Below are 24,396 nucleotides of genomic sequence, written 5' to 3' on the forward strand. Positions count from 1 at the left end.
AGAATTCAATTTCTTTCTGCTTCAGTCTTGAGAGGGTGTATATATCCAGAAATGTATCAATTTCTTCTGGATTTTCTGGTTTGTGTGTATAGAGGCGTTCATGATATTCTCTGATAGTTATTTGTATTTTTGTGGAGTCAGTGGTAATATCCCTTTTATCATTTCTAATTGTGTTTATTTGTATCTTTTCTTCTTTATTAGTCTAGCTAGCAGTCTATCTATTTTATTAATTTTTTCAAGAAACCAACTTCTGGACTCATTGATCTTTTGAATTTTTTGTGTGTGTCTCAATCTCCTTTAATGCAGCTCTGATTCTGATTATTTCTTGTCTTCTGCTAGCTTTGTGGTTGGTTTGTTCTTGGCTCTCTAGTTCTTTTAGTTGTGACTGAAGTTTATCATAACCCCAAAGATGACCTAGTGGTCAGTTTGGTTTATATTCCTTCATTCAGATTATTTTCTATGTATATACCAACTCACACATTGTTAAGGTTCTTATTATATTTCACTAATGCGATTCTATTTTATGTCTTGTTTTGCATACTTTTACATTTAACCAATAAAACTTAAATGTGTTTGAAAACATAGCAAAGTGTCCACTACTCTAAGCAATCAGATTTACTTCTTAAGATTTGGAGTTACTGAGCCAGAGTAGTTGAGCCAACTAGGAAGAGAGACAAAAAAGTTTAAATGGAGCCAAAAGTCGATTCGAAAATAAAACAGATTAAAAATGTTGATGTCAATCGCAATAAAAAGTATAAAGTACAAAGAAATAAACCTAACCACAAATGTAGAACACTCTTGTGGGGAAAACTGCAAAACCTTATTAAGGACAAAAGAAAACACCTAAGTAAATGTAGGCTATAATCATTTCATGGATGGCATGGCTCAATATTGCAAGGAGTTTATTTTCTGCAAAGTAATTCATAAATTTACTTGACTACAAGTCCAGGTCCCTATCAAGTGTTTCGAGGAACTTGACAAGATGACTTTAAATTTCAAGTGGAAGAATAAACATGGAAAAACAGTCAAGATATCATTTTGAAAGAAAAAAAGAAGAGGGACTTAATCGACACAATATCAAGATACTGTGTAAAGATATAATAATTTAGCAGCATATTACTGTCCTGGGAATAAACAGATTAATGGAATAAAATAGAGTCCAGAGACTGACTCATGTATATATGAGAACTTAGTGTATAATGAAAGTTTACTCTCAAAGCATTGGAGGTATGGACAGATTTTTCAACAAACAGGGTTGGAGCAACTTTCTAGACATTAGGAAAACAATAGTTTATATCCTCTCAACAAACTATTCAAACAATAAAACAATGTGCAGCTGATTAAAGATATATACAAAACCCAAACTATAAAAGGATGTTTAAAACTTCTAGGTATATTTATCACCTTTGAGTAGAAAGGATTTCTCATGTAGCTCACAGAAATCAAACAAGTCATGAGCCTAAAGACTACATGATGAACGGAGAGTGGGAGAAAATATTTGCAGTGTATGCAACAGAGCCAAAGTTTTACCCAGATCATGTAAAAGGTTTCCATCAGAAAAGACGACAAAAAATCTGATAGAAGTATGAACAAAAGAAAGGAAATTTACAGAATAAGTAACTACAGATGGCTACTAACTTGAAAAGACGTGCAATATTGCTAGTAATTGGGAAAATGCTAATTAAATGAATTAAGCAATTGAATAAAATTAACACAGTAAGATATTCCCACCCATCAGATCATCAAACTGGCAAAATTACAAGTTACTATATTACAAATTAGCAAATTTGTAGCAAATTACAAATTTGTAACACATTACAAATTACTATAGCATTGCCAAGATTCAGTGCTGGTGAACATGCAAACTGTACATGTTTCATTACACTGGTTGACAGTGCTTATGATCCAAAATTCTATTTCCTAATTCATCTATATAGGTGCCTCTTGGTTGCACTCATGTGTTCAAGGACTCAAAGTGTTAAATTTTTAAAAAAAGCAACAGACCATAAGCCTGAGGCTGTCTCTGTATTTTGAGTTCCTACATAAGAAACTGTAATGTAACTCAGTATGTAAAAAAAAAAAAAAAAAATACATCTGAAACCTAACTTAGGAGTATATATATATTTTTGTAACAAATAGCTGGATTTCAATCAATCTCAAATAGTCAAGCTTCATTAAGCCAATTACCGGTAGCCAGCTGATAACACTGTGTCCAAATAAGGCGGATAACTAGTTGTAGCCAATCAGGTGAGATCTGTACTTTGCTTCCATGTTTGGCCTCTAAAAGCTCACGCTGCTGGGTAGAGCTTTGTGAATCTCTTCCGGTTCTCAGCTGCCCCTGGTTCATTAACTAAATTGTCCTTTACTCATATAAACTCTGTTAAATTTAATCTGTGTAAAGTGTTCTCTTTTAACAATGGCTAAAGATGTTTATGGCAAAAATTGAGCAAAACTTTAAAAAGTGTACAAATATTTACCAGTAAAGGTAAATTATAATCTATCTACACCACGCAATAATATGCAGCATTTTTTAATGGAGCTCTTCATAGACTCGCATGGAAACATGCCAAAAAGTATTGTTGAGTAAAATGTACAATATGATACCTTTTATAGAAAAGAGTCAAAGATACTATATACTTCCATAAGTGCACATACCAAGGGCATTTAAATGCATAGAAAAAAGTGTGGAAGACACTATGCCAAATTTATCATGACAGTTTTATCTGAGAAAGAAGGATTAGCAACTGAGGAAGATAGTTAAAGGTCAATTTAGCATGATCTAAATGTCTTAATATTCTACAAACAAAAATGACTTATTACATAATGTAACTCAATATTAATTTTAAAACATTACCTACAATTATAAGCCAAGAAACATATGACCACTATCATCACTCTAACTAGTCCCTGTAACTGTATGAGGGGATACAAAAGCCCACCCAGAACTTTTTAGAGGGCTCCGAGAGATGTAGAAAGAAGGCATTAAATCCACCCTCAAAATATGACATCTCTGTAAGGACTAATCTGGGGTCGGTTGTTATTTTCTATGAGAGCCTATAAGCCTCATATAGCCCAGGGAATGGGGATGAGTTGAAGGGCAAAGATATACAGGAAAGGTAAGCAGCAACAGATGGCATATTAGTTATCCATTACTGCATAACAAGACAAACGTAGTAGCTTAAAACATATATTACCTCACAGTTTCCATGGGTCAGGAATCCAGGTCTTCTCCAAGGCTGAAATAAAGGTGTTCCTTTGAGCTGAAGTATCATCTGAGGCTCAACGAGGGAAGGCTCTGCTTCCAAACTCAGGTGCTTGTGGGTAGAAATCAGCTTCTTACAGCTGAAGAACTGGAGACCTCATTTTCTTGCTGGCAGTCAGCTGGAGACCACTGCAGCTTTGAGGCTGCCCTCAGCTCCTAGAGGCCACTTGTAGTTCTTTGTCACTTGGGGGTTCCCTGACATGGCCACTTTCTCCCTCAAAGCCATTGGGAGCAGGGAGAGAGACTCCATCAAGATAGATGCTTTGAGCTTTTGTAATATAATTACAGAATCCCATACACCTTATCAGTTTTAGTATATTCTGTTGATTCGAGGTGAGTCGAAAGTCACATCCACGCTCAGGGAGAGGTAATTATACAAAGGCATGGATACCAAGAAGAATGATCATTAGGAGCCTTTTTTTTTTTATTATTTAAAGAAAAAATTATTGAGGATCTGTAAAGCAATTCCCAAAAGATCAAGTTTTCCAGAAAAGTAGCTACAACAATGCGTTGTGTTTATTATGCTAAAATGTGCATTAGACACAAAAACCATGAAAGAAGCAACCATTCTTCAACAATGTAAGCAAAGATAAAATGCCTGAGGGACAACATGGATGCACTGCAAAGGATGAACTCGTTAAGCACCACTTTTCAAAAAAGGATCACAAGGAGATGAGTGTGTTCAGCTACATACACTGAACTTTTGGCAGTAAGAAGCAGAGCATTTTGTTATATCGCACTAATGCATATTACAAAAGTACATAGCATGGCTGGGCGCAGTGGCTCACACCTGTAATCCCAGTGCTTTGGGAGGCCAAGGCAGGCGAATCACTTGAGGTCAGGAGTTCAAAACCAGCCTGGCCAACATGGCAAACCCCGTTTCTACTAAAAATACAAAAATTACTTGGGCATGGTGGTGCTGTGCCTGTACTCCCAGTTACTTGAGAGGCTGAGGCAGGAGAATCGCTTGAACCTAGGAGGCGGAGGCGGAGGTTGCAGCGAGCTGAGATATTGTACCCCTGCACTCCAGCCTGGGTGACAGAGCGAGACTCTGTCTCAGAAACAAATGAACAAAAAAGTACATAGTGCATTGGGAGCCATTTTTAAAGCAACCTACAGCACATGTCTTCTCTTTTGCTCTGGCATAAACCTAGATATTAATCCTAACATTCAGAGCCATGCCCTATAAGAAAACTTCAGGATTGATGGGAGGGAGAATGAGTATGGGTCATTCAAGATGACTAAGTTTAGGAGAGGAAGGAGGCAATGGAGAGGAGTGTCTTTTAAAAGAAATTGGGGCAGGTAATGCAGAGGACATCAGCTGTATTTGCCTGTCCTTTTCATTTTATCTTCAGTTTTCAGCTCCCTGATCTTTTCCTTGGAAATCACCCTTCCCTTTTCTCAACCCATGTAGTTCAAGTGGGGAACACCCAAATCCACAGTCTTCCGACGAGAGTTATAGTGATGGCTTTAGAAATGGGAATGTTCTGGCAAGATCAGCATGTACTACAACCCAGGGCAGTCTGACTCAGGACTGGAACTCTGGTGTTACTGAGAAAAAGGCTCTCAGTGTTCTAGGGTGGCTGAGCTGGTAGAATAACAGACTGGACCTGCTGGCCACCATCTCTGCCACCAGTTGGTGTGAGGAAGATGAAAATAGCTATGGAGGCGGAGAGAGGAATATTTTCAGTTACATCATCTGAGTACCTGGTTCCACCTGTGTCTGAAGTTAGCATAAGTTATGTAAGTCAGTCTCTCCATTACTACTTTGTTTCAGCTAATTTAATTTAGATTTCTGTTCTTTGCAGTGGAGATGACTTTCTCCAAATAAAAAGAGTAATGTCCGGAGACAAGGAGATGTCCTATTGGCAACATCCACTTCTCACCATTTTTATTTGCTCCTTGGAGTCTGAGCTGCCTTTTTGTCCACTTAAGGTAGCATCTAAGTGGCTGGTCCAGGCTTAGTTGATCTTGATTCTAAGAGTTTATCACCATAGCTATTGGTACAAAGTACTAGCTCTTGTTTGGAATCCAGTCTATAAGTTAACAGAGTCAGAAAATGAAGTCGAAGAAGTAGGAGAAGATGTGAAAAACAGGAAGTCAAAGGAAAAGGGGATATTTAACAGTGTGAAATGCTTCCTACAGATTAAATAAGAACTGCAAAAAAAAAAACAAAAACAAAAAAACCAAAAAAAAAATCACCTTATTTTGGCCGAGCAGGGTAGCTCATGCCTGTAATCCCAGCACTTTGGGAAGCCAAGGCGGGTGGATCACATGAGGCCAGGAAGGAGCTCAAGACCAGCATGGCCAACATGGCAAAACACCGTGTCTACTAATACTACAAAAATTAGCTGGGCATGGTGGTGCAGGTCTGTAATCCCAGCTACTTGGGAGGCTGAGGCATGAAAATTGCTTGAGCCCAGGAGGCATGGTTGTATTGAGTCGAGATCATGCCACTGCACTCCAGCCTGGGTGACTCACTGAAACTCTAACTCAAAAAAAAAGTCACTTTTTCAATGATGATTAAGAGGCTGTTTGGCAACTTTGAGGAAATAAGGACATGTTTTCACTAGAGTACTATGGAGTCTTTAGCAGAAATAAAAAATCTGGTGTGTGGTAGCAAGTGTATACTTCTCTTTTGTTTTGGCAAAAAAGGAAATGACAGAGATGGAAAAGTGCCTCAAAGAGAAGTATGAGAAGAAAAAGTGTTTTTGCTTGAGAGAAATATTTGTACAAGCTTATAATCTGAAGGAAGAAGAAGGATGGAAAACCTAGGAAAACGGATGAAAAAGAAAAAGGATGGAAAAGCAAGGTCATCTATGAGATGAGTTTCCAGGGAAGGAGTGAAACAGTTCTCCTCAGTCTGGTGTTCTCAAACCTGTCTGCACTTAGAATCACCTGGGAGGTTGTAAAAAACAAACAAATAAAAACAATGTCCATGCCTCATTCCAGACAATGTAATAAGATTCTCTGTGGGGTGGGACCCAGGCAGAGATGTTTTGATGAGTAGCCCAGGAAAAAGCACTCCTTACACAAACACGTCATTTCCTGGGTCAGTGGGAATGAATATGGTGCAAGACACTTAGAAACAAAGAGAGCTTAAGACAGATGGCATTGATCTCTTCAATTTAAAAAAAAGAAAAAAATACTAGGTCAACTGTTAAGAACAAGTGGAATAATGGCCAGTTTGGAGCCAAAAAAGGATAGCGTAAAAGGATTAGAATGGTCATTAGGTTAAAAACAAATGTCCATGGAAACAAATGCCTCTGTAGTGTTTCAAACTGCTTATGTGCAATAAGTCATGTAACGAATAGTTCTCAAAATGAAATACAACTTCTGCAACTGGAAAACAATAACTCATCATGCTTGCAAACTTTAAAACTTAAGAACAAGGAAAGTGAAATGGTTACATCAACTTTGGAAAATAAATCACACAGAGGGTAACATTAGCTGTGAGGATTAAACAGTAGAAATATGTAATATCCACTCAAGCAGTCATTTAAATATAATGCTTTTTCTTTCTTCTAAGGATCTCTGTGGATGAGATTAAATTTCTATATTACATTTTTATGAAGGGCTTTAATGATTTATTTTTTCATTTTTGAAGAGACTGTGGGAGTGGGTAGATGGATACAGAAAATATGAGTTCATTTGTCCATGTTTAAAAGAAAGAAAACATAATTCTATAAATTCAACTCAAAATCTTTCAGGTCTTAAAAAAAAAAGAAGAGGACACAGTGTCTGACTGACTATAAAATGAATTTAATCTATAGAGGGCTTAAAATATAACTGTAGAACATAATGAAAGCCATGAAAAAGACACAAAGTGTTATGAAACCACAAAAACAAGTCAAAAGACGTTACTTGCATCTGCCCAGTTCACCAGATATATTTTCCTATGCAAGATGATAATTCAGATAGGCCTTGAAATGTATGGTTTGTAAATCAAGGAGATTGAGGAAGCTGAGACTGCCAAGTATGCTATTGTGGGGTCAATTTAAGGAGTGTAGGGGCCAAGAAAAGCTTCCCCTCCAACCTCTAATGGTTCACTGAAAATTACTGACAACGGGCAGACTAATAGGATAAAAAGGCCTACAAATTTATTTAACATGCATAAACATAGGGGAATAACAAGAAGACAATTACCCAGTAATGCAACAAGGTCCAGATACTGATTTACCCTTCTTCATAGGGAAAGGGAGATGGGGGAAATGTGGCCATTTTGAGGGGTAGTAAATAACTTTTAGAGGAAACGAATAAGCCCAAAGAACAATGGCCTGGGACAAAGTTCCTCTGAGCTCTAAGGGAGGTGGTGGAAAGGTGAGGGGTGGAACTTCACTGTGAGCAAAGGTTGTCTTATTGTGGAGATAAAGTCTCCCAGGTGAATTCTCAAAAGCTGCCTTCAGAAGAAAAGATGAAAAGTCTTGGCATGGTACAATTTTTTGCCTCTTCTCTTCTGAGTGCTTAATCTTTCCGGATTACTTGGTAAGAATCTTGGAAAGGATGCGGGCAGATCTTAAGACAATTGTATTTCTTTTAAAAACAAGTTTTCTTAGTCAGATAAAGGAATTTCAGAAAGAGTCCTTGCCTGCCCTTTGGAGGTTGGGGGAGAAACGAGAGAAGATTAGTAAGTTTTTGGTTCTGAGGCAGCTTCTAAGCCTTTCTGATTTCTTTTAATTCAAAGTGCTCAGCATGCCAAAGCACCATACTTTGGAGTATCACTCTTTGCTCCCCAACAGGAGAAACTAGAATGTCATGTCAAGGACTCTGTAAGCAACAGGGAACCATGAAGACAGGTGAGCAATGAAGCCCTGAGACTGGAATTGTTACACTTGCAGGAATACTAATTGTGAGGCTGAGGCTATTGCAACATTTGGGTGAGAGATGAAGAAGAGTTAAACTAGGTAGAAGACTGGGAAAAAAAGTCCTTGTGCATGACTGCAAGAGACATTGCAGGTATAAAATGAGTGAATGATTAGATATGGATAAGAAAGAAGAAGATGGAGTCATGGGTGATTCTGTGGTTTGAATGAAGGTTTACTTTGTTCCAGTTTTCATTATCAAAATAATATTTACTCATTTTTTAAAAATTGGAAAATATAGGGAAGTATGTTTTTTTTTTTAAAAAAGGACAAATCACCTGCAACAATCCTACTATCCAGAGATAGCCACTTTATTGTACAGTATTTTCTTGTTTTTTTCTATGCATATTTCTTTTTAATTTTTTAAACTTTTTTGAAGTATAATAGATACACAGAAAAGTGAACAAATCCTAAGTGTAGAGCTCAATGAATTACGACAAAATGAATGCAACTGTGTAATTACCACTTAGATTAAGAAATAGAATATTAACAGCATTTCAGAAGTCCCTTCACCCCCTCTCCCTAAGCACCCTACCAATCACTACATCTCTTCTTCTTCAAAAGTAACCACTTCTTGGACTTGTAACATGTGTGTGTTTTTTATATAAATGGGCTCAGAATATTATCATTACATCTTTGTCTTCTTTGACCAAATATTATTGACGTAAAATTATTAATGGCTTTGTGTGTACTTGTAGTTTATTTTTCTTGCCGTAGTATTCCATTAGAAGTATGATTATAGCATAATATATTCCTCCATTCTACTATTGATGAAAATTTGATGTTGTTGCCAATCTGTGGCTATTATGAATAATGCTATCTGTCCCTGTGCAAGTCTGTTGGAGTGCAACTACATTCATTTCTCTAAATATAACCTGGAAGTAAAATTGCCAGTCATAGGGTATTTTTCACCTTCAGTACATACTAACAGTATTTCAGGGTGGTTGTACCACCTACACTCCCACCAGATGTAAGAGCTTTCCATAACTTCCATTCCATAACCTCATCAATACCTGGGCATGTCAGCCTTCTTAATTTTTGCTATACTGTGAATTCTGTAGTGGTATTTATTGTGGTTTTGATGATCATTTTATGTATTTCTAAGAAAGTAAAGCATTTTTCATACATTTAATGACCATTCTGTTATTCTCCTTTGTGAAGTTTCCGTTCACATCTCTTGCCCATTGTTTTTCATGAGGCTATCTCTTACTTATTGATTTGGAGGGAATCTTTATATATTCTGAATATGAGCACATTATCAATTCTACCTGCTGCAAAAATTTTCTTCCACTCTGCAGCTTGCCCTTTTATTCTTTTCATGCTGTCCTTTGATGAAGAGTTTCTTGATTTTAAATACTGTCCGACGTGTTGATCTTTTCCGTTACATTAAACATTTTTTGGCTCTTGCCTAAGAAATGTTTCCCCAGCCAAAGGTTAAATTAGATTGTTCCAGCAAAGTCTGATGCTCTGAAGAATCAAATCACTACTCTTACTGATTAGTGATTCCTCTGGCAAAGCATCCCAAGCAGGTAGGTTCAGCTCTAACCAAATGTCAAAAAAATGCATTAGTGCTATAGCTTAGTGTTCAATATTTTAATTAATAACCAAATCTAAGAAAAAAATTCCAAATGAATCTGGGAGTAAAAATTATATATCAAGATATAAATTTACTTGTATTAAGAACATAGAAATGGCAAAGATAAAGCAAGCAAATAAACAAAACTCTGAAAGAAGCACCGTAGGAGAATTTACCCTGAAAACATGATCCTCTGAATTTGAATTTGAACTCAGGAAGAAAAAAACAGTACGTTTTTTATGTGTGTGTGTTTTTTCCTCCTTCTTGAGTCATTACTAAAGTGGTGTATGTCTCCAAGTATTTTGTTTTTTCTGAATTGTATTTTCTTAATGCCTTGCGTCTTGAGGATATCTTTCAATTGCCTTGACACATCACACGACTAAGTGATATATTCTTGGATCACTATTGTTTCTCCTCAAACTCTATAGATAGCCCTATTTTTAAGATGCTAACTGTTGCAAAGTTGTCTGAAGTTAGTGTGACTTTTTTTTTTCATTTATTGGTAAGTTTATTTTTTCTGGATGTTTACAGGGTTTTCTAGTTGACATTATCATTGAAAAATTCCACCACACTGTGAATCTACATGAGTCATTTTTGGTTGATTTTTGCCTAGAACATAGTGAACATACTTCTGATCGATATACCAAATTACTTTATTCAAATCCGGAACATTTGCTTCAACTAAGCCTTAATTATTCCTGCTTTCCGTTTAGTTTGGCGTTTCCATCCTAAATACTCCCAGTTCTTTGACTGATCCTCTCTTACCTATGCTGTTTGCTTATCATCATTTCTCTGATGATTTCAATTTTTGTATCTTTTTGTTCTGTGTTCTGATCTCCAGGTATGTGCTTAGCATCGACTCAAAGGTTCTCCAGTGTTAATTTTGTATTCTTGCCTCCATTGAGGGCTTTAATTCTGCTACACCTTTTTATATTTCTTGACAACCCTACTAGAATCTTACCAATCTTGTATTTTGTCTCATCCTGTTGTTTTTTGTCCTAGCCTGATATCTGTTTCACAATGGCTATATATAAAATATATAAATATTTATTTATATAAAAATATAAATATATAATGGCTCTATATAAAATACAAATTAAAAATTTTTTTTTTAGTTTTTATTTTTAAATTTCCATAGGTTATTGAGGGGCAGGTTGTGTTTGGTTACATGAGTAACTTCTTCAGTGATGATTTGTGAGACTTTGGTGCACCCATCACCCGAGCAGTATATGGTGCACCCTATTTGTAGTCTTTTATCCCTCAGCCCCTTCCCACCCTTTCCCCTGAGTCCCAAGGGTCCATTGTGTCATTCTTATGCCTTTGCATCCTCATAGCTTAGATCCCACGTATGAGTGAGAACATATGATGTTTGGTTTTTCCATTCCTGAGTTACTTCACTTAAAATAATAGTCTCCGATCTCATCCAAGTCACTGTGAATGCCATTAATTCATTCCTTTTTTATGGCTGAGTAGTATTCCATCATATATATATGTACACCACACTTACTTTATCCACAAGTTGACTGATGGGCATTTGGGCTGTTTCCACGTTTTTGCAACTGTGAAATGTACTGCTGTAAACGTGTGTGCAAGTATCTTTTTCATGTAATGACTTCTTTTCCTCTGCGTAGATACCCAGTAGTGGGATTGCGGGATCAAATGGTAGTTCTACTTTTAGTTCTTTAAGGAATCCCCACACTGTTTTTCAAAGTGGTTGTACTAGTTTACATTCCCCCCAGCAGCGTAGAAGCGTTCCCTGTTCACCACATCCATGCCAACAACTACTATTTTTAAATTTTTTTATTATGGTCACAATGTCCATAGATCTTTATGTTCCATTCAGGATGCCAAATAGTTTCCATGAGTTTCTTTTGGTTCTTGTAGTTAATCATTTTAAGAGACTCATTATTTGTCAGAGTTTTCAAGATGCTCCTTCCTGTCCTTGTCCTGACTACCTTTTCATAAACTCCATGTTGTTCTTTTTCCTCATTGTTCTCATACTTGAACAAGGAGAGACTTTTCTCCTTCTTCAACAGTTTCAAGAGTTATAATTTAATAGAACACAACTGTCTGACCTTATAAATCTAAAGAGCTATGGTTTTAGGCCAGTAATAGAGAGAGCTTGTGCAAAATAATTTAGGCTCTTACACATAATAAAATTTTCCACCACATGATCATTATAACTAACTTTTGCATAAGGCAATGCATCTTCAACAAGTCTGAGGTACATATTAGCATTGGAATTTGATGAACAAGAGAACAAGCTCAAGGATATTTTCTGATTTGCTTAAGATCACACAGCCAGCAAGTCCTAGAACCAGGATTCAAACCCAGCTCTTGGGAGTCCCCCAAACCCTTATCCTTTTGCATGGGATAAAGATATTCCCTTTTATATGAGATTTGCAAATTTTATAATTTTAGTAAAAACAGCTTATTTTTAAAATCACAGGTGGGTAGAAAGCCAGGTCATAAGATCATGAACCCATAACCTAGGCACTTTCTGGTGATGGTTACCTGAACAACAATCTCGGTGCCTGTAAGGCAACTCTCAGAGCAGCAGCCCTGCAAACCCCAAAAACACAAAGACAGAAGGTTGCTGTCATAAAAATCAACCATTTAAATGGATCAGGGTTAAGAAATCATTCTTCATCTTGCAGGTTTGGGGTCATCAAACATGCCCACCTCCCACCCCCAACACGGTCTCCCAAAGTATCTGATCAAGCAAAACTGAGATAGATAGCAAATAAATAGATTTCCAATCCTGGAGTCTGTGTTTGACAGAAACAGTGAGCATACAGAATGAGGCTGCGATATTTTCTAACAGTCCTCACAGATTCCTCCAGAATCCTCTCACTGGCTGTCTGCCTCCCATCCTATGCTGTATCTGAATGCCCCTGAACCAGGCGAAACGTGCCTCACAGTCTAAGCAGACCAGTCTGCACCATCCCAGTCAGCTTCTCCCCAGACTTCCTGTCATGCTTGCTGTACCATCTCCCTCTTCTCCAGCCATTTTCTCCCTTTCTGATTTGTTTAAAAACAATGAGATGGATTTTAGGAAATAATATCCCTTTACACTTATCAAGTGTTCCACTGTTTACATATTGCTTTCATGCACATAATTCTCTGGGGACCTGGACCTGGTGGGTACATTCCTTTGTATATTAAAGAAAATTTGCTGACAATCACAAATAGTGTGTTTAGAAAGAATGACATTATATGGTGGTGATCAAATATTTTTGGAAACAAACAAACAAAAGACGTCTCCTTAACAATGACCTCATCAACCCCAGAGTTGTCTACCGGTCTTTACCTATCCTCCCAGCAGATATATTTTGCTTTTAACAACAACAAATGCGAAAAGGCTGAGATGATGTTTATTTGAAATTCCTTCCAGTACAAAGCCAAGAAGATGAAAAAGATTAATTTACACCTGAATTTTAATTTTTTTCTTGATGTCCAACGTCTGAACCTGTTTGTTGAGCAAATCTGCCATATTTTGTTCACCCCAATAGGATACATTTAAGACATGAATTGATTTCTTAAACAAATACAAATCCAGAAAATAATCAGATTGCTCCTTTCTTCACAGAAAACAAGAAAAACCCAAAGGCTCATAATGTCTAAAGTGATGCTTCTCTTCCCATTAAGTACAAACTTTTCATTTCTGTGTTCAGTTATAACTTTAAAATTATTACAGGTCAGTTTCAATATATAACAAAAAATATACCAGAATATTTAATATATGTCATCCCTGGTATATACAATACAAATTTTAGGGTGATGACAATTGGAAATTGTGTTTATAATGTTCCATGTTTATAAGAACACAAGTTATCAAGTTCTGTGTTACCGATTATTTTTCTTTAAATTCATATCCAACTGACTCCCAGTCTCTCCTACCACTTATGCATCAAAAGCATCTGATATTAACACAATGAATTATCTGTAGCTTCCCACGTGTTCAAGAAGGTAGTAGAAAATAGGATGTTTCCTCCAGGTGGTAATTTCAAACAACAGAATTTCAACATACAAATGGTTGGGCTCTGACATCATAGAAGTTTCGTTTCCAGGCAACATAGCTGTGGCCATAATATTTTACCCACAGTCCCAGCAGGGTCAGAGCGGAGCACTGGGTGTCTGGCTGAAGAGAATAGTCTCTCCTAAGGGGGGGCTGTAAAGGGGTTTCAGCACAGGCCAGGGTTAGACTAGCCAACGGTCAACACTGAAAATTGCCTTCAGTCCTGAGATTTTGTGATTCCAAGGACAGTGACGGAAGTGCCTTCACCACATGTTGGATGTCTACTGGCTTCACCTATGCCTTCCCCTCATTCCTCTCAGGAATTTCCTGGAGTGAAGTAGAAGGCGCAGGACTGAACATTCCTTAGCTCCTCGCCTGGGCTTCTAGGGGAGCAGAATGAACAAAATGGGATTTACTTCTGCGCTTGCATAGGTATAGAAGAGATCTTGGAAGAGGCTCATGGAAGAAGGAAATCGAGGAAGAGTGGTAGGAGCACTGGGGAATTTTGAAATGGCAAAATGAAGAGCTGGGTATTATATAATAAGAAACCAAAATAAGGATGTGAATCACGGGAACTGGAAAAGTTCGTGTCTGTGGGAGCGCTCTGCCAGGCATTGCTCCCATGCAGGTTTAGAGGCATGCTGGAGTGGAGCAGTTCTTCCTCCTCCTCCTCCTCCTCCTCATCATCCTTATCATCATCATGGTGAACGCTGACATGCACTGAGCATGTGCTGTGTGCCACCTTTCCCATCATGATTTCGCAGTCACCATAAGTAATGTTATGTCCTGTGCCCAATTCACACAAGAAGTGGTGGGGCAGGAATTCAGTGCAGGTGTGTCTAATTCCAGAACTGACACTCTTTTTTTATTGTTTTTTGTTTGTTTGTTTGTTTGTTTTGAAACAGAATCTCTTTCTATCGCCCAGGCCGCAGTGCAGTGGCATGATCTTGGCTCACTGCAAGCTCCCCCTCCCGGGTTCATGCCATTCTCCTGCCTCAGCCTCCCAATAGCTGCGACTACAGGTGCCCGCCACCACGCCCTGCTAATTTTTAAATTTTTAGTAGAGATGGGGTTTCATCACGGTCTCGATCTCCTGATCTTGTGATCCGCCTTCCTCGGCCTCCCAAAGTGCTGGGATAATAGGTGTGAGCCACTGTGCCAGCCCAGAACTGACGCTCTTCACTGGCTGTGCTTGGTCGTGCTCCATACTTTACCAGAGGTGCCCTTCCCCCAGGCTCCAAGCCAACACATCCCCCATGGTCCCTGAATATATACCTCTTCTTGCCATACTTGTCACAATTACAGAGCAGGGTCTGTACTCTGAGTCACTTCTGTGTCTGCATTGATAAGAAGAGTCTGGAAAGTGTTCAGTAACTATGTGAATGGAATTCAATTGTGATATGGTTTGACTGGGTCCCGATAGAAATTTCATCTGGAATCGTACTGCCATAATTCTCACCTGTTGTGGAAGAAAGCTGGTGGGAGATAATTGAATCATGAAGACGGTTTCCCCAACACTGTTCTCATGGTAGTGAATAAGTCTCATGAGATCTGATGGTTTACTAAATATTTTCCCCTTCACTTGGCTCTCGTTTTATCTCTTGTCTGCCATCATGTAAGACGTGCCTTTTGCCTTTTGCCATGGTTTTGAGGCCCCTCCAGCCACGCGGAACTGTGAGTCCATTAAACCTCTTTTTCTTTCTAAATTACCCAGTCTCAGGTATGTCTTTATCAGCAGTATAAAAACAATCTAGTACAAATATACAGGAAGAATTAAAAAGGACCTAGGAGACTGCCAGAACCAGGGCATAGGGATGGAGTGGGGAATATAAATGTTAGAAGGGGGAAGCAAGGCTGCTGCATACAAGCAAGCAAATCAGTGATTTTAAAATGTTGATTCTCACAGATAGAAACAGAACAAAAAAAACAAAAATCTCTTTAGCAAAGAAGAAATACCATGATTCCTCCAAACACTGCATATCCGTTTCTCCTTTTGTTGTTGTTAATTTTTACTTTTAATTGCAAATTGACAAATTGTAGTTGTATATATTTAAGGAGTACAAAGTGATGTTATGATTTATGAATAAAATATAAATAATTAGATCAAACTAATTGCATATCCATCACTTTTTCAGAGAGCCACTGTGGAAGATGACATTCACAGTTGCATCTGCCTATTTCATGCTAGTCTCATTAACAGCAAATTTCAAGATCTATTTCAAATTGGTTTTGAAATTATGTACTTCTGAAAGACGGATTAATAATAAGACTAATTTTATATCTGTCCAGTTGTTTGAGATGGATTCTCCAAGATCCTGCGAGGAGAAAACTCACAAGCTTACTGGAGGTGAGAATCATGTTCCTTGACTGACAGCATCTCTTCTCTGTCTAATGTGCTTCCAGGGCCATGGTTCTTCTGTTTTGATGATACCAGATGGCCTCACATCTATGAGAACGGCTATCACTAAGAAACAAAGGATAACAAGCGTTGGAGAAGACGTGAGGAAATTGGAACCCTTGTACGCTGTAAGTTGGAATGTACGATGGTGTAGTCACTATGGCCAACAGTATTTGGGTTTCCAAAACATTAAAATTAGAATAGCCATATGTTTCAGAAATCCCATTTCTGGGTATATATCTCCAGAAGAATAGAAATCAGGATCTCCAAAAAAAATCTGCACCCCCATGTTCATTGTAGCATTATTCACAATAACCAAGACATAGAAACAACCTCAATGTCCATCAACAGATGACTGCATAAAGAAAATGTGATCTATATATATATGTGTGTGTGTATATGTAATAGATGTGTGTATATGTTACACATCTATTACATATATACACACACCCATACATGTACAATGGAATATTATCCAGCTTTTTGAAAAGAAAGAAATCCTGCCATTTGTGACAACACAGCTGAACCTGAGGATATGATGCTAAGTGAAAGAAGCCAGTCACAGAAAAACACTGCATGATTCCACCCACAGAAAGTACCTAAAATAGTCAAAAAGAAAACTTCAGGTCAATATCCTTGATGAAAATAGACACAAAAGTCTTCAAAAAAATACTAGCAAACTGAATCCAGCAGCACATCAAAAACTAATCTATCACGATCAAGTAGGCTTTATTCTTGGGACAAAAGTTGGTTTAACATACACAAACCAAAAAATGTGATTCACCACATAAACAGAACTCAAAACAAAACCACCACGATCATCTCAAAAGATGCCAGAAAAGGCTTCTAATAAAATTCAACATCTCTTTATGTTAAAAACACTCAGCAAACTAGGCATAGAAGGTACATACCTTAAAATAAGATGAACCATCTATGACAAATCCACAGCCAACATCATACTGAGAGGGCAAAATCCAAAAGCATTCCCCTTCAGCACTGGAACAAGACAAGGATGCAATATAAGTCTTTGTTGCAGTTTAAAATAAACCTAGATTAAATAATCCCTCATTCTATCCTATTTTCTTTCTCTCTCTATATATAATAAATATACATATATATAGCTACATGTATATGCTTGTGAGTATATATATGTATATGTGTATCACACAGAAAAAGTATGCCACTCTCATCACTCCTATTCAACATAGTACTGGATGTTTTAGCCAAAGCAATCAGGCAAGAGAAAAAAAAATAAAAGGCATGCAAATAGGAAGAGAGGAAGTCAAACTATCTTGCTTCACAGATGATACGATTCTATACCTAGAAAACCTCATAGTCTCTGCTCAAAGCCTCCTTGAGAGAAGAGAGAGGAGAGAGGGAAGAGAGAGGGGAGAGAGAGAAGGAGAGATGGGGGAGCAGAAAGAGAGAGGAGAGGAGACGAGAGGAGACGAGAGGAGAGGAGAGGAGAGGAGAGGGGAGGGGAAGGGAGGGGAGGGGAGGAGAGGAGGGGAAGGGAGACAGCAGTGAAAGAGAGGAGAGATGAAAAGAGAGAGGAGAGAGGGAAGAGAGAGGGGAGAGAGAGAAGGAGAGATAGGGGAGCAGAAGAGAGAGGAGAGGAGAGGAGACGAGAGGAGAGGAGAGGAGAGGAGACGAGAGGGGAGGGGAGGGGAGGGGAGGAGAGGAGGGGAAGGGAGACAGCAGTGAAAGAGAGGAGAAGAGAGAGGAGAGGAGAGAGAAAAGGGAGAGAGACTACAGAGAGAGAGAGAGGAGAGAAGGGAGAGACAGAAGGAGAGGAAAGAGAAGACAGAGACAAAGACAGGAGAGAGATAAACAAACAAGCAGGAAAGAATTAATCAAAACAGTTAACATGAGTGAGGGCACCCATAACAATATCAGAATGATTAAAATTTCCCTACTAAAAAGACAAAGTCCCTCTAATTGGTGGGAAATTCCAAGAACCACCATAAATCAGAGACAGTGATTCAAAATAAAAGGAAGGACAAATACAAATTGAACAAATGAGATTAAAAAGAAAGTGGGAGTACAACATATGTTAATACATTCATTTGTTCAAAACTATTTCCTATGTGGTTACTATGTGCCCGGCCCTATACAAGGTGCTGGTGACACAGACAGAATTTTGGCCCCTGACAAAAATAATGTACACACATTAACAATATAATTTCAAAAAAATAAAGCTTCAAATGTGAAGAAATATTATGCATGGAATATAGGATGTAAGGCAAACAGCATTAAATTAAGAAAAAGTATTAAAGCTTCCTTGTGTATAGTATTTTAAAAGCAAAAGATCCTGCAGTAGCTGAATTTTAACACGAAAGAATTTTTTTTTTCTGTTTAGCATATGACCCAACAATTCTACTCCAAGATATTTAACCAAGTGAAATGAAAGCATATGTTTGCCCAAAAACCTGTACACAAATATTTATAGCATCTCTATCTGCAATAGCTCGGAAAAGAAAACAACCAGCTATCTGTTAATTTGTGAATGGCTAAACAAATTGAGGCGCACCCATAGACTGGAATACCGTTCAGCAATAGAAATGAATGAAGCAGTTATAGGTGCAGCAACTTGAATGAATCTCAAAGGCATTATACTAAGTGAAGGAAGCCAGACTCAAAGAATTCCAAGCTGTATGATTCTATTTCCATGGCATTCTGGAAAAAGCAAAACTTACAGGGATAAAAACCAGATCAGTGCTTGTCAGGGACCCAAGGAACCTTTTTTGGGTGACAGAAATCTTCTTCCTTGATTTCCATCAAAAAAAAATGTTTACATGACTGGACACAAGGATTTGCAAATGATGGTATTTTCGTGACTGCACATGTTTTTTCAAACTGCATGATTCCATCCACAGAAAGTATCTAAAATAGTCAAAAAGAAAACTTCAGGTCAATATCCTTGATGAAAATAGACACAACTCTTCAACATAATACTACCAAACTGAATCCAGCAGCACATCAAAAAACTAATCTATCACAATCAAGTAGGCTTTATTCTTGGAACAAAAGTTGGTTTAACATACACAAACCAAAAAATGTGATTCACCACATAAACAGAACTCAAAACAAAAACCACATGACCATCTCAAAAGATGCAGAAAAGGCTTCTAATAAAATTCAACATCTCTTCATGTTTAAAACACTCAGCAAACTAGGCATAGAAGGTACATACCTTAAAATAATATGAACCATCTATGACAAATCCACAGTCACAAATATACATTAAATATACACTAAAAGGGTAAATTTGGCCAGGCGCAGTGGCTCATACCTATAGTGCAAACACTTTGGAAGGCTGAGGTGGGAGGATCACTTAAGACCAGGAGTTCGAGACCAGTCTGGGCAACATAGTGAAAGCCTGTCTCTACTAAAAATACAAAATGTAGCCATGTGTGGTGGTGCACGTCTGTAGTCCCAGCTACTTTGGAGGGTGAGAGGTACAAGGATGGCTTGAGCCCAGGAAGTCAAGACTGACAGCAGGCCCCTGCACTCCAGCCTGGGTAAGAGTGAGACCCTGTCTCAAAAAATAAAAATAAAAAATAAAATAAATAAAATAAAAATTTTAAAAGGGTAAATTTTAATAAACCTGCATTTTTTACAAACTTGAAAACTATAATATTACCCAAATTTAATGAAAAACACCGAGTTGTGCAGGAGAAAGGCCTCAAGATAAATCAGAACATTTTGCATCTTCACCTTTCTCGACCATGAAGAAGCAGTTGGCAGCACTGACCCCCACCCTCCTCTCGAAATGCACGTCTTCTGGCTGATGCCATTTTAGAGCATCCAGGTTTCAGCTCCACAGTGAAGCTTACATTTCCTGCCCCAGGAGTCCGCCGAGCGGAAGGTCTCTGGAATTCACGCCTCTGCATGACATCCATTTATCTCCCACTGAATTTTCCACTGTTTGCCATTGTGCACATAAACTGTAGCTTGGCCTGAGAGTGGACCTTACCACTTCTCGAAAGGTACATGTCGCCATGAAAAAGAAATACACAGTTGCCCTTGCATGGAAAAGTCCTGTCCCCAGAAACCATCAATTCTGCTTTGCTTTTTTGAGCCTTCATTCGCACAACCCATTGATGCTATAAATTACTGGTAAGGCTTGTATGTCCCCTCGTCTCCTCATGCAACAAGGAATTTGCATCCCAGAGGAAAGAAAATGATAAGATAAAAGAATAGAAGAATGGTAATGAATTGCTGCATGCTTCTTAGCAGTGAGAGGGAAGAATTGGGGAAACTGAGAGATCCCTCAGACCATGCCATTTGGATCATAGCAGAGGTAATATCCAAAATATTAAATGACATGTACAAGATGGACATAAACAATCAGAGAGATGCCATCTGTAACCTCCACTACAGCCTCATGAAATGCATCCTGGCTGCCCTCGCCCTCTGGACATTGGCTGGAGCTGAGGAAGTTTAAGACAGCAATGTGCCCTCTGCTTACACTCACTCCAAACACTCTGCTCTCGGTAACAAATAATAATAGAGCTAATTGTTAGAAGTGAAATACTAATAAAGCATCCCACTGTTAAAATCACAAGCAAACGATTCCAAAGTCTACAAGTTACAAGCTACCAGGAATCGTTAAAAGCAAATTGCATCACTCCTTTCTATTCAAAGTTTTTAGGTGTTTTAAGAAGCAGCACAGAGCCTCCGGGGGCCTCCAGTGACCATAAGTTACTACATTATTGTTAATCCAGGACTTGCAAAGAAGAGACCCCCAGGGGTAGAGTTCAAAAATTCTAAAAACTGGGGCTTGGGTGTGGTGGCTGTTGCTTGTAATTCCAGCACTTTGGGAGGCCGAGGCAGGCAGATCTGTTGAGCCCAGGAGTTTGAGACCAGCCTGGGCAACATGGTGAAACTTTGTCTCTACAAAAAATACAAAAATTAGCTGGGCATGGTGGTGTGCACCTGCAGTCCCAGCTACTCAGGAGGCTGAGGCAGGAGGATCACCTGAGCCTGGGGAGGTCGAGGCTGCAATGAGCTGCAATCGTGCCACTGTTCTCCAGCTTGGGCAACAGAGCGAGAGCCTGTGTCAATAACGTTTTTAAAGTTAAAAAAAAAATCCTAAAAACTGGAAGTGGGGAGTGGGCAGACCATTTCAAACTCAACCAGGAAGCACTGAAAGACACCCTGGCCTGTGCAATCAGACACCTTCGCTGCCTCTTTTCCTTCTACGACTGGCTAGTGATGTGTCTACCCCCAGGACACGGGCCCAGCGTCAGGCTTCCAGAAATGCTCTACATCCTGAGATGTGGGTAAAAGGGAGGGGAAGGGCCAGTCCGTTCCCACTTCTACTTCCAAACAAGAACATTTGTAGTCCCCATCAAAAGCCAAATGGGAGGAGAATGCAAGTTCATGAGCTTTCTTTTGCAAGACATTTGTTGTACAGATTATTTCATCATCCAGGTAAAAAGCCTAGTACCTAATCAGTGCGCTTTTGATCCTCACCCTCCTCCCACCCTCCACCCTCAAGTAGGCCCTGGTTTCTGTTGTTCCCATCTTTGTGTCCAGGTGTACTCATTGTTTAGCTCCCACTTATAAGTGAGAACATGTGATATTTGGTTTCTGTTTCTTTGTTAGTTCACTTAGGATAATGGCCTCCAGCTCTATCCATGTTGCTACAAAGAAAGTGATCTCATTCTTTTTTATGGCTGTGTAGTATTCCATGATACATATGCACCACATTTTCTTTATCAAGTCCAGCATTGATAGGCGTCTAGGTTGATTCTATGTCTTTGCTAGAGATTTAGAAGGTAGAATTGTCAGGACGTTGGATGTGGTAAGGAATAAAAGAGAAAGAACATTTTACATGGCTCAAAATTAGATGGTGGATTACTCAACAAAAAATAAGAATGAATCACCAACACAATAACAAAGATGAATAAGCTACATAGTATATAATTCCATTTATAGAACATTCTGGAAAAGACAAAACTACAGGTACAAAAAACAGATCAGTTGTTTCCATGCACAGGGGCTTGGAACACAATTTGGGTACAAAGGGCATGAGGGAAGCTTTAGGGGTGGTGGAACTGTTCTGTACCCTGAGTATGGAAGTGGTTATATGACTATAAGCTTTTATTAAAACTCACAGAGCTGTGAACTAAAATGGCGAATGTACTCTATGTCAATTATACCTCAATAAATCTGACCTAAATAAATTTCTGTCTTGGGCAAATGGGTAGAAAATGGTGTCACCTACTGATACAGAAAATACTAGGGGAGGAACACGTTTTAGCTGTACAAAGACAGAAGTGGCTTTCTATTCGGATTGTTTATTTAAAAATAGAGACAGGGTCTTGCTCTGTTGCTCAGGCTGGAGTGCAGCGGTGTGATCACAGCTCACTGTAGCCTCGACCTCCCAGGCTCAAGTGATCTTCCCACCTCTGCTTCCCAAATAGATGGTACTGCAGGCTGGTGCCACCATGCCTAGGTGGTGTTGGCTATGTTGAATTTGAACATCCAAGAGATTGGGAGCCATTGGCAGCTGGACACATGGGTGTGGAAGAGCTCGTGAGAGAGGTCAGGTGCCATAGTACAGAGCGGGCAGCCATCAACTCACAGGGACAGAGCCGTGAGGGTGGAGAGCTGGACCTGGGAGAGAGGCTCATGCTTGGGGGCATTCAGCAGCCAGCTGAGAGGTGTGATTTTAGCTGTTTTCCCTCCATGCCTTCCCTGAAATACCTCCATCCTATGCCTGTATATCTTAAAAATAATTTAACTTTAATTTTTCCATTAGCATCTTTAAAAGCAAACATTCCTGGGAAAGATAATGCAATGAAAAAAAAAAACCCTAATGTAATGATGCCTTAACGTACATTATTGAGGTCAGATCCTCTTATGAAAGTTGAGTTTGATTTTAGTGTGGTTGGCCAGGCACAGTGGCTCACACCTGTAATCCCAGCACTTTGGAAAGCTGAGGTGCAAGAATTGCTTGAGGCCAGGAGTTTGAGAGCAGCCTGGGCAATATGGCAAGAACTCACATTTACAAAAAACTATTTTAAAAAATTAGGGTGGTGCCCTTAAATACTTCAAAATGTAGAGCATATTTATCAAATGTGTCCAATGATTGTGATGTATTATCTTTCCAAACATAGCTGAAAATGGAACGTCTCTTACCCTATATAATACCTTTTTTTCTTTTTTTGAAACGGAGTCTCACTCTATCTCCCAGGCTGGATTGCAGTGGTACAGTCTCAGCTCACTGCAACCTCTGCCTCCCGGGTTCAAGCGATTCTCCTGCCTCAGTCTCCTGAGTAGCTAGAATTACAGGTGCCCACCACCGCACCTGGGTAATTTTTTGTATTTTTAGTAGAGACGGGGTTTCACCATGTTGGCCAGGCTGGTCTCAAACTCCTGGCCTCAAGTGATCTGCCTACTTCAGCCTCTCAAAGTGCTGGGATTACAGGTGTGAGCCACCGTGGCCGGACATGCTATATAATATCTATTAACATCCTAGAGGGGGTTCTTCTAAATGGTAGCTTGGGAAATTCTGCCTTATCTCAAAGGATGATGACTGAGGCTGGGAGGCATTCCCCGTGAAGTACTGAGTCCCGGGATAGACAAAAAAGCATGCATGCAATATCTGGGCATCCCCTGGTCCTCAAACTGGGCGTCGGACAGAAACCAGTTATGGTGGCAGAGCGGAGAGGGGAGCCAGCCCTCTCCCAGGTCCCCCAGCCAATCCTTGCTTAGCCATACATCAGCCCAAAGGGTAGTTAGCCCTGACTGCTGATTCTGGAATTCTAACCTCAAAGATTTTGGGTTTCAGATTCAGATAAGGAAGAAAAAACAACCATATTATTAAATTCAACGGGAAAACGAGTAAAAAGAAATAGATACGTTTAAACTTTATAGTATTTACATGATTAAACAAATGAAGTTCATTGCAGTTGGTGACATTTTCCATACATAATTTATCAGGTAATAATCCAGTAATCAATAATTTAATTTAAAAGAATTATATATAGATATATATACACACCTATAATATATACATATATATAGCTATAGATAAAGTGAAAAGGTTTAATGTGAGAAATAAAGTAACAAAAGAGAAGGTGCCTGTTGTTCCTTTCCCTCTTTTCTTAGTGGCTGTTTTCCCTGGGAGACCAAGTAACAACATGGGAGTGAGCTGATAGATGCTGACATGAAGAAGTTGTGACGGTGCCAGTTAGCAATTTGTAAACGCCAGGCAGGGGCACGTGCTTAATTATAATTGTACAAACTAACAATGTACATATTCCAGTT

The 24,396-nt window shown here is 38.9% G+C and overlaps 1 long non-coding RNA gene across 6 annotated transcripts in view; it reads left to right on the top strand.

The window, feature by feature from the left end:
• The window catches only part of LOC116276334, a 41,878-nt gene that overhangs the window by 13,983 nt on the left and 3,499 nt on the right, over positions 1-24,396 (top strand). For 5 of the 6 annotated variants that reach the window (XR_004185752.1, XR_004185753.1, XR_004185751.1 and 2 more), the window contains exon 4: positions 16,122-16,244. This is a non-coding gene — a long non-coding RNA (uncharacterized LOC116276334). Of the gene's footprint in view, positions 1-14,003; positions 14,205-16,121; positions 16,245-24,396 lie in introns of those variants that run through there. The other variant, XR_004185754.1, reaches the window with a different exon arrangement.

The sequence above is a fragment of the Papio anubis genome, chromosome 8, assembly GCF_008728515.1.
Source record: "Papio anubis isolate 15944 chromosome 8, Panubis1.0, whole genome shotgun sequence".
In the NCBI taxonomy this organism is placed as follows: Eukaryota; Metazoa; Chordata; class Mammalia; order Primates; family Cercopithecidae; genus Papio; species Papio anubis.